Here is a 12,299-nt window from a genome sequence, read left to right as displayed (position 1 = left end):
ATTCTAAACAAAAAAAAAAAAGAAAAATTTTGAACTTTAACTAATTTCCAATTAATAACTGTGTTTTTTCACTTTAAAGTTAAGATAAAGTTGACAATGTCAAATAAACTAAATACTCTAAAAAGCTAAACTGATAATCATACTAAACGCTAGATAAGTGTGTTGTTGAAATGTAAAATATTTTAAAAAAGTTTTAAAAACACTATATTAAGTTGATACAAAATATAAACTTGAAGTTAAACTAAGTTCCAATTGATAACTAAGTTTTTCCTTCAAAATTAAGTTAAAGTTAACGATGTTATAATTACATAAAATTTACTAGTTGAAAGAGTATGTAATACTTTTAAGATTTTTAATTTACAACATATTTAAGAAACATAAATGGTTTTCAACAGAATGATAAAATTTGTTTTAATTAAAATACTGAGTATGCTAAATCTAAAAGTTTAAAATAAAATTTTTATTCGTTTATTATTTTAAAACTAGTAAGTCATTTAAAAACTTGGTTTAATAAACAAAAATTTCACCTAATCTACGGTTTGTTATAAAATTTTACAAATATTTAAACTTATACTACATTCTAGATTTCAAACTGACAAATATGGAAACAATTTAAAAAGTATTGTTTTAAAAGTAATAAAGTCTAAAAATTTATATAAAATGTAGTTGATTTAAAACCTTCAAACTAAAGAAAACAATAAAATAACCAAGTTTATATGAATAAACTGATCTATCAATTGAACCTGTTAAAAAATAAAAGAAAATGCTAATTAGTCTAGATAAAATAAATTATGTCATTTCAATAAAGAACTTGGTGAAAAAAAAACTTAATATTATACAAAAAACAGGAAAATTACCTAAGTTACAGATTTACTTATTACAGTTACAATGCAGTTTAAAAGTAGTAAACTAACAAAACTTTTTTAGTGCTTTGTATAAAACATTGAAACTATTAAATGACTTTTTTTCGGTAACAAAGCATATACATAACAAACTAAAATCGGAGTTGAATAACAAAAATCATTAAGTTAAGAAGTTCGAAGTTTAATTAACAAGGTGAGTAAAATCATTAAAACAAAGTGCAAATCAAAACATTATCAATCAAGCTAGAATTAAATTCACTTTTATATAAATTAAAACATCTATTGTTAGTTTTTTGAACATATATTTTTTTAAAACAAAACATTTATAACTATTAGCAAAAGTACATTATTATCAAAGAACGTATGTAAACTACTAAAAGAACATCATTTTATTTTAAACGCTTTAAAAAGGAAAAATAAATGTATCTCTGATGTTTACTGAAATTAAATAAAAAACTGTATAACTCTTAAATACAATGAAAAGTATTACCGATTAATATATTCCCTTACAAAATATTTTTTTTCTCAAAATCTTTGATTAGATTTGAAACTAAAATAGAAAACGCAATTTTAAAAATTTGGAAATTAAAACAACTTCTTTTTCTATAATAGGCAAGCGTTAAAGACCAGTTTTTATTGCTTCAAGAAATATTCAGAGAAAATAAGCTTTTCAATAGTTTAGAGTTTTACATTATAAAAAGAGATTTTAAATGAGTTTAAAAATTTGTAAACTTACCAATAAACTTACCATATTTTATTTATACAAAACAACATATTTTCATACAAAATACAATTAATTACTGTACTAAATTAAAATAGTATAAATATTATTATTAGTAATCATACAAAAATAATTTAATTATTGTTCACATTATGTATAAAACAACTTAGATACCAAAACAAGTATTTTGTATAAAACACAACTTGTATTTAACAATAGTGATAAGCTTTAAGACTAGAAGTACAACTATTTTGTTTTAGAAATTGTACAGTTGTAAAACCTACACTAAAGTATAAGTTTCTAATTCTAAATACTTTCTAAATACTAAGCTAATTCAATATTACTTGTTTGTACATAAAAATCATGAACAAAGAAACATGACAAGCAGTATCCAATCAGAAAAAAACATGAAAATGATAAATAACTCAAATTAAAAAAAAAAAACAAAGACATTGACGACCAACGTTAATATAAAAAGCCATTTTGTAATTCATGCAGTCTAGAGAAAAGCGAACGGGCTGATATAAAGCATTAGAATGCGGAATATCAGAAAAACGAGAATATAAATAAGAGAAGCAAAAATAAAGCGCCTTTTAGTTTCTAAACAAATAGTAAGTGGTACCATAAGACAAATTTCAAATTAAAGTAACCAATCTTTAAAACAAAAATAGTTTGAATTATAATTTAAATTAAGTAGATCGTAGTTTAATTAATAAGGTTGGAAAAACTAATAAAAAAAAAAATCAAAAAATATCTAAGTCTGTTTGTTCTTCATAATCATTTTATTACATTTAGCCCAGGGAGATAGCTAAAACATCAACACCTATACAAACTTAAAACAAAGCCTTAAAACACTTGAATTTTTTAAAACGAATATAAAAATAATGGTACAAAATTAAATATCAAAACGTTTATAAATCTAATTAATATGTGCATTTTTAATTTTAAAGTTTAAAGAATTTTTTATAAACTGACTCACTTAAACTTATATATAAACTAAACTTATTTTCCATTTATTGAATTGAAATTATTTTATTTTACTGTGTTTAAAGTTTGAAAAAAGTGTAATTTTGAATATCTTTAAAAATCTGAAACTTTTAATTCTAATTTTAGTTAAAAACTGAAATTTAGATTCATTTAAAAAATTATACAGTATTTTTATACGAACTATAATATTATAAAAATTATAACACAAAGTAAAAAGTTAATTCCGCTTGAAAAAAATAGTAAGGCAATAAAATTTGGAAAGGGGTATTATAATATGATAAGACTTACTTATAAAACAATAATAGACCAAAATAAAATGATTAATGTGAAACACAGTCTGGTCTTCAAATAAATGCAGATAAAACTTAAAATCTAAAAAATTTACACATCATACTAAGTTGTTGTTTTGAATTCAAAATACTAAGAATACTTTAACGGGTCTTTAAGTAAGCAGCACTAAGTTGTTATTTATTGAAAAATGGTGTTGTTAGCCTATAGAAGTATAAATTCCGTCGTTATAGCCTTTGTTTTTATGCTAAGTGCTAGTGTTAAACTAACTTATAACTGAACACTTATTTACACCAAAATGTTTACTAACGAATGAAAACTATGAATAGTAAAAACACAATTTACATTGAAAGAACAATTGAGTGTTCTCATGACAAGCTGAAAAGCGAAAAACGCTTATTTAATTAGGTATTGTAAAAAGAGGTTAAAGGCACAATTGAATCAAACTGTCTTTTGAACGAATCAAGAAAATATTTTGAAAGAAAAGTTTGAGTTGAAATAACAGAAGAAAAAAAAAACATAATTCTTAAGAAAACGCCCTCAAGCGAATGAAATAAAAGTTACGAACGCAATTACAGTCAAAAGCTCGTCAGAACATCTTTTCAGTTGCTATGTTATTATTATAAAAAAATTATAAGAAAAACATCTTTAAAAAGTTATTGTTAAAACATAAAAATGACAAAAGATATTGAATCAGATAAACAAAAAGTAAAATAAACTAAACATGTAAATGGTGAAAATAAAATGTTATTTAACCACTGATGCATGTACATGTTAACTATATACTTTTCAAATTAATTTCTAAAGTTGTAGTTTCTTTAAACACCTCTAAAGTTAAAATGTTAAACAAATAAAAAGTAAAAGTAACAACTCTATTTTTAATTACTTAAAACAAATGGTAATACTATTTTTAAAACACAAACTTCAAATAAATTTTAATACTTTTAAACTAAGTATTTTTTTAATAAACGAGACAAATGTTTAAACACTGAGGTATATATTCTATAACTAAACAAAACTTAGTTCGTTTATTAAAAATTAAACATCTAAAATACTAATATCTTGTAATGACAAAGCTAAATTCCTTGCATTGTCATTGTTTTAGAGATTATTTAAAGTTAGATACGGTTGAATGCACGAGCCAGACAACAAACGGTCATATTTGTACACTGACGAAATGTTTCAAACTGAATACTGATGCAACGAAACGTCAAGATATGACAATAAAATGTCAAGTAGAATTTCATTAGAGAGGAAGTTCTTGAGCATTTTGTATCAATAAATAACTGACATTTTAACCAAAAATATATTTAAACTTGAAATATTTAAGTGTTTATTAAAAATTAAAAAAAATTTGAAATCTAATGAAAATTAAAATTTAAACCTTTCGTATAATAAAGTGTACATTGACTTTTCTTTGTATAGTTTGTATAATACTTTTTAAGTCATAAACAAATCAGAAACCTTTCCATTAAAATAAAAAAAATAACTATTTTTTTGACTAAGTGAGTATTTCTGCGTAACTTTTAACGGCTCAAGTTTTTGGGCTAAAACATAAAATGATTCTTTTTAAAGCGGTAAGCTCTATCGAATTCATTTTTTTTTGTCAAAATTTCTTTTTTTTTCTCTCTCGTATTTAACAAATTAAAATAAAAGAAAGTTCTAGAATTCCCAAGAAAATGAAAATAATCTACAAACAGCCACTTTTTCAAAACTTAGTTGAGATAAGTTAAATACATGCAAAAAGAATAATTTTAATTAATGGTATTTCAGACTTACTTAAAAATTTAAAGAAGTTTTACGATTTTAAAAGTTTACAAATAGAATACTTATATTCGATGTTTTAATTAACAAAAAAAAATTGTTGAAATATAGTTGTTGACAAATTAAAAACCAGCAAAATATTTTACTTAATCGTAAGTTTTTAGTAAGATTGTCAATTATTCTACTTAATGCTTGTGACAGCTAATTAAAAACTGTAACAAATTTGTTATATTTAGCTGACGCAACTTTTTTCTGATGGCTGTTCGATTTCTACTTCTAATTATCCTTACGTAGACATAAGTTGGTTAAACTGAGCAAAAATTGTAAATATTTATTTCTTAGTCATTAAATTTGAAGTATCAGTTGTTGTTTTGAAAATAAGTTCTATTTATAAATAGCTTTAGCTCTTGCTTGACCTGTATAATTATTTTCACTATTAAATCTATTTTATCAAAGAAGATTTTTACAACAAGTTTATAAAATAACTACCAACTTATAAGTTGAACTTGAGTCAGCTAAGTTAAGGTGAAATTTTAGGAATTAAACACTCAAAAACGTATTTTCCAGAATTCTGAACAAGACGTTAAAAGGTTTTTTGGTGCACTAGATCCTAAGAAAACATATTTTGTTTGATATTAATTATGAAGACAGTAAAATAAGTGGCTGAAGTTATACAAATTTAATATTGATGATGCAAAGGCACAATTTTTTTATTCCAAAGAACACTTAGTCTACCATGGTATCATTTATAAATGTAGTAAACATTGAGTACTTCGTTAACTCTGGTCAAATGAAGACATTTCAGAATATAATCTATGTTCAGCATCTACAGATAGAGATTATAGATGCTTGTGTATAAAGATGGGGTTTTACTTCAAAAGAAACAATTTGACTTTGTTAGTTGGTACGACCTCAACAATGAAGTAAAAAGGTGTTTGCTCGATTTGAAAAACGACGAGGTACTGCAAAAATTTTCATACTTACACCTAATACCAAACTACTTTGAAAACAGGGTGACCAGTAGCCTTTTAACTTATATCGACACTAAAAACATTTCTGTACACGACGGTAATAATAAATCGTAAAACACTGTTGGTCAGCTACCAGAAAAACTCTTTTAGTTAGTACAATTTAAGCATTTAAAACAACTAGACGAAAACACTCTGGCATTAAAAACAGTTTTGAATTTGAAAATACTTACCAAGTAGTGTGATTTGATGTTCGTAAAGGCTACAGTTTTATCATTCGTGACGATCGATACATGAACATTTTTGTCCATCATCTTGCTACTACCAAAAATAAAAGATCAGTATAGTGAGTTGAGTATAACAACCACAACAAGTGAGTATTTTTGTTTTATACTTTTGTCGAATAAGCAATTTGAAAAAAATACTAAGTAAGATTTATTAATATGTAACGCTAAATCGCTGTAGGGCATATAATTGTGTAATACAATTTCACATAACATTTTACACGCTTTGATTGGCATAAAAAAGTAATTTGATATTTTGAAAGTTTCTCATTAGAAAAAAAACTTCCAATAAGTAACTTGCAAAATGTAGTGAGCAATAATTTTCAAGAAGCTAACTATTGTTGAAAAATATCATTAGTATTAAAATTTTCAAAGATTTGTTTTCTAAATAACTTGTTAAAGTGATCATTGTCTGAAAAGAAATCAGATTTATTAAGTAATAACAAATGGCCAAAGTTAAAAAAGATAATTTGGCAGAATTAAAAAGAATAAATAATAAATTTCTAAAACAAAACTAACAAAAATAATTTCTGAAATGATATAAATAATTTAGCGTGTCTGGTGTAGAAAAAAAAACTTATGAAGTTAAGTAACTTTTATTTTATAATTTTCATAAAAACAAGAAAATAAAATTACTATTACAAAAAACAAAAGGTAAATACAAAGCTACAAGCAAATTATTTGCTGTGTAGCTTTTTTATTCTAAACTGCTATGTCACAAAATTAAAAATGATTCCTTCCTACATGTATGACCTCTCTCATTTTTTTTTCTTTTCCGTTATCTCATGTTTACTAAATTAACAAAATACATTCTAGAATTCTCTAAAGAAAACTTTTAAAACAAATACCAACAGTCTTTTGACGCTTGACTTTGTTTAAATTATGTAACTTGCAATAAATTGTATTTGTAGTTTTATAACCTTTTTCTTTCAGTTTAAATAATTTCTACGATTCTAAAAGAATAAAAGACAGGATACAATAATTAAACCTTATATATTAAAGTGAAGAAACCGGTTTAAATATATTTTCTCACTAACTGGAGATTAAGGCAAAATTAGAATTTTCCTAGTTTTTTCTATACAATATTTAACAAAAACTATTTTAAATTAACAAGCTACGTTATGTACAAATAAAATATATAAAAAACTGTGAAAAATATATAAGCTTTTAATTAGCTGATGCAACTTTCACGGTTGATTAGTTATAACTCTCTTTTTTCACTTTACTCTTTCACACTTGGATTAAGTTAAATGTTGTTTGATTGTTAATTGTAGACCTTGTCTAACTTTTTAAAAACTTAAATTTTCAAATTTTATTGTTAGCAATTAATACATTAAGTTTAAATGAAATTATTTACGGTTTAGACTATTTTTTTTCATTTAGTAAGCTGAGAACTGTGAAACACTTGTCAATAATTTTAAGAGATTCTGTGTTTTTGTTGAGTTTCACTTTTAATATTAGTAGTGAAAACCTCTCAAGCGTCTAACTTAGTGGTATTTCAAACGCTTAACTTTATAATTTTAATTTTTATGTATAATCATGGTGCTTTGTTGTTTATAAGTATTGGGTCAAATTTATTAAATATTTTTAGCGGGTGGCTTTGTTTGTGAAAGTTTGCACAAAATGTTTAAAAATACTTTAAAAATTCATGGTTTCATAAAATAAACACTAAACTAGCAACTAAATTTATTCTAAGTTAAATCAAAACTACAGGAGGTGATTTTTAAACTTTAAAAATACGTTTTTTAGAGGTTTTGTATTATTTTTTTTATTTTAAAGACGTTTCGACTTCATACTAGTTTTGTAGTTTTGATGTAATATATAATAATAGTTTTAAACACATTTTAGTCAACTTGACTTATATGTTTATTTTTAAAGCTAATTTTAGTTGTTTTACACACTTTTATTGCTGATAACAACTAATGTGAAGTCGAAACGTCGTCAAAATTGAAAAAATTATAAAAAGTTTTTGTTTATCTTGTTAAAATGTTTTTCAAATAAAATTGCTTATTTAGATATTAACAATGACAAAGCATAGACTTTCTTGCTTTGCAAACCCTTTTTTTTTTAATAGCTAAATAATTAGCTGACAGCTAAATATTTCTGCTAACTCCTGTGTCGTATATTCTTAGAATTTTCAAAGTAAATTTTTTATTTAAATTCCACCTCAAGTTTAACAAAAGGACTGATAATAGAAACTCAATCATCAGACCACAAGCTTCGGTAGTCGGAATCCGGTTTTGTTCTTATTTGGACTCATCAGTCTTTCACTAGCGTACCAGATGTCTTGCCTAATGGACAATGTATCAAACGAAGCACGGCAAAAGACAATTCTGACATCATTGATCAATACCAACAATTGGGCCTCATGTAAAAGCATGACAAGCTGTTTGAAGATTGAATACTGTAAGTTTTACAGTTGTGACTGACTGATTAGTCCCAATGAGGACCAAATTGGCCTCAGTCTACCGAAGCTTGTAGTCTGATGATCGGATTGGTAACATCAAACCTTTTGTTAAACTTGAACTTGTCTCACGGCATACGAAAGTCCAGGCTTCAGCTCTGCAGAATTTCGGCGATGTTTTTGTTTATCAACTTCCACCTGTGACATTCAAACTTCACATTAAATTTGTATAAAAAAAATGTTGTCAGCAAACGGAAAACAACTTGATACACTTAAAACTAAACTTAAGGTTTAATTAAACTTAAAAGCTAAACGATCAAACGCAACTGATATGTTATATAAGACCTGGGCAAAGTATGACCTGTTGGTGAGTGACTTATATACGGCCAACGAAAAGTAATACTACGGTCAGCAATCATGCAAGCTAAACCAAATGTTGAAACCTTCATCGTATGTTTTCAAGTTTAAAATGAAAAGTAGAGGAAAAATAGTGATAAGCCTCAGGTACAACTATTAGCAGAGTATTTAATACCTTTACTAAATATAGTAAAAAAATCACATACAAATAGTATTTTATTAAAAGCTTTAGAACATTTGAGTAATTTTAAGGATTAAAAAAAAATAAATGCTCGAGCAAAAAAAGGAACAGCTTTTTTACATCGTGTCCGCCGACTACAAAAGTTGCCGACTCCACTGTTTTAAAAAAATAAATTTGTTTTATATGAGAAATAATTGTACCTTAAGTATAGTTTAATCTTAGTTACTATTTTGTGCTGACAAAGCGCAAAAGTGCGTACGCAACCAGCAGTGCAAACTTAAGAAATTCCGGTGGTGACTTACATACATTAACCATTACTTCATTGATATTTCTTTTTTTGTACTTTTTACATTCTAACTTTAATTATAGGGTACGTAAATGTTAACTGCACAGTTCATTAATTTGGTATATACAAATTTTATGTGATTTTTTAAATGTTTTTAATTTCTTTTTTTAGAAAATTGGTTGGGTTGTACAAAATTAAAAAGTGTTGGCAGTTATTTTGATCAAGATATTAGATTAGATATACAGTTTGTTACTTTATAACATTTGCTTTGGTACATTAAGTCTAAATTTTTTTTAATTTATCTTAAATTTAATATATATTTTTAATATAAACTTTTGTTTTCATTTTTTAGTAGTTTTTTTAGTTCTGAATAGAAAAAGAATTACAACTTTGTTTACTGCATTTTCTCATACTTATGTTATTTTTAATATATAGATAAATGTAAGTACTATTTGAAAAAATGTTCTCGGTTGACTATTTTTGTAAAGATATAATAATAGACATTGCCATAAATTTTTAAGATCTGCAGCACATATAAATGTAAAAAGCTTTGCATACCCTGTATTGCGTGAAACGTAACAATGGACACAAGAATAGGTTGTCAGATCGTCAAAACATCATGCCTAAATGACCGCAAGAGCTTGGATAACTATAAATTAAGTTTACGCAAAAAGTCTACGCATGTTTTGCCAGAAACTGTGGTATGGTGAAACGTAGACCTTGTCAAATGATAAAAAAAAAAGATTTCATCGTCGTTTCATTTAATAGATTTAAATTAAAGATCACTAACTAGATAGTATATTTAAGTAACTTTAATACTACTAACGTTTACTTTAACCGCAGTCATCTTTACTTTTGCGGTATTTATTATAAAATATAACGCAGTTACAAAATTCTACTACATACTTTAAAAATGTCTAACACAACTACTACAGCTTAGTTATACATAATTTATTGTATAAAATAAAATTTTATAAAGCAAACCGTATTATTTTAAACTACATAGCAATAAAAATTTATGTAAATATTGCAAAGTCAACACATATACCAGTGGTCATCAAAGTGCACACGTAATTTTTTTTAAGTGCTCAAAATTTTGGGGTACACGAAACTTTGCGGTGCATGAAACTTGTTTTGATGTATGAATTTCACAGGTGCCACAAAAAAAGTTTTGTATAGTTTATTGTTAAAATATGTGTTAGTTAAAGCCCTGGAAAAGACATAAAAAGTATCCATAGTGTGCTGACTTAATAACCAAAAGGGTTTTTTCGTGCAACGGGTCCTACAGCCAAATACTTTGAGCGATGTTTTTTTCTTGTTAGATAAACTACACTAACCACACCCTGAATATTTCTTTTTTTAATTTTTTTTTTTCTTTGACAAATTTGTTAAAAAAAGACCGCTTTTGTACATTTTAACACTTTCAATGTAAATATATCAAATCTATTCTTCTGTGAAGAAATTTCTGAACGTAAATCTCAAAGACTTCCAAATGCAAAACAATAGTATACTATTTAAATTTAATTTTATGAAATGTTCTAGTTTAAGCTTTGTGCTACAGCTTAAGTTACTAATATACTATTATAATTTAATATATATTATACTAATCAGCAGTTCAGTAATTTTTCATTATACAGATTATTTTAATATAATAGACAGAAGTATTTTTGATTTTAATAATTTGAAATTTAAAAGTTAATAACACTATCAGAGTTTTCCTTTACTCTGGATATTTCAGTTAAGTCATAATTTTTTTAGGGTTACCACTCATTCAGGATACCAGGGTTTTAATAAAACCCTGGAATTCTGATAAAGTCTGGAATTTTAGTTAAGGCATTAAAAACCTAAAAAAACAGGAGTTTTAGAAATCAAAAAAAGTTAAAAAGTTTTGAACAAAACCACTAAAAAACCTAAAAACCAATTTACACATAAATTTTTCTTCAAGAAATTTTTCTGTAAAATTTCTAAGTTTTTTAAATGAAATACACATGTAAAGTAGCTTTACTGTACAGCATTTTTTTAAAATTTTTATATATTTAAGACAGTTTTTTATCTTTAACTTAAATAAACTCAAAAACTGTTTTTTTTAAACCTGAAACAAACACAAAAATTTACAAACTCTCACATTTCACTTTCATTTTATTCATAACAAAGCAGTAATATAAAAATTGGTAGTTTGGAACTAGTTATTCTTAAAAAGGGTTGACCTGGTGATGTACCAATTGTATGTATTATTCTGTCTTTAAATCATCTTTTTTAACTTATATCAAAGCATCTAAATTAAAATTTAAATTTAATTAGTTTACTTTAGGTTGAAAACATTTATAAATGAAAAATATGTTTAAAATAAAATTTAATGTTAAACAAAAAGGATACATTAAATATAAACCAAATGATACAACTTTAAATGAAAGTAAGCTTAATTCAATAAAAAACAACTGTTTGCAGTCTCTTCAAGGTTGCCTGTCTTTAAGTATAAAAAGTAAACTGTCCTAAAAAAAAAAATAAAAACTTTTAATGAAAATGTGGTCATCCTGAGCTTTAGAAACAACTTTAAGCTAGCCTGACATTGCTTGAGCTTTTCTGACATTTTCAAAAATTTAAACTGTCCGAAGTTATCCTAATGTCTTAATGATCCTAAATTTTGTAAAATACAAAATTTTTAAAACAAAAACTTCAAATAAAACTTGAGTCATGCTGAGTTCTAGAAACAACTTTCAACTTAACATGACATGAAAAAAAAATATCCTGTCAATTTTGAAAATTTAAACTGTCCTGAATTATTCTGAGTATACTAAGTTTGTGAAACCCAGTTTTGTAATGTTACATAAACTACTTAACTTTGAAAAATAAACTTGTTTTTTGATAAATCCATTTTTCTTGGTATTATTTTGAGGTCATTTTTAAAGAAATCATTGTTTAATAAAGTAATGACTATTACCTCTACTCTCTCATATCACATTAGTCAAATTTAAGCCATTTTGCTGAATTCGACATTCAACCAAATAGCTTGCACGCAAGGATATTGCAACTCTTTACTTCACAAAATTCAACTTTATATGTTTTCTAAGATTAGATAACTTTACATGCAGCAAATTTTTTTATCTTTTAGTTTGCTTCTACTATAGGAAACCAATGAAAATACAAACTTCAGTTGTTCATTTTAATTTTTCTTTAATAACTGTAAAAAGAAACA

The sequence above is a fragment of the Thalia democratica genome, chromosome 7 (assembly GCF_965202585.1).
Source record: "Thalia democratica chromosome 7, ktThaDemo2.hap1.1, whole genome shotgun sequence".
NCBI lineage: Eukaryota > Metazoa > Chordata > Thaliacea > Salpida > Salpidae > Thalia > Thalia democratica.
Note: the sequence above shows the minus strand (reverse complement) of the source record.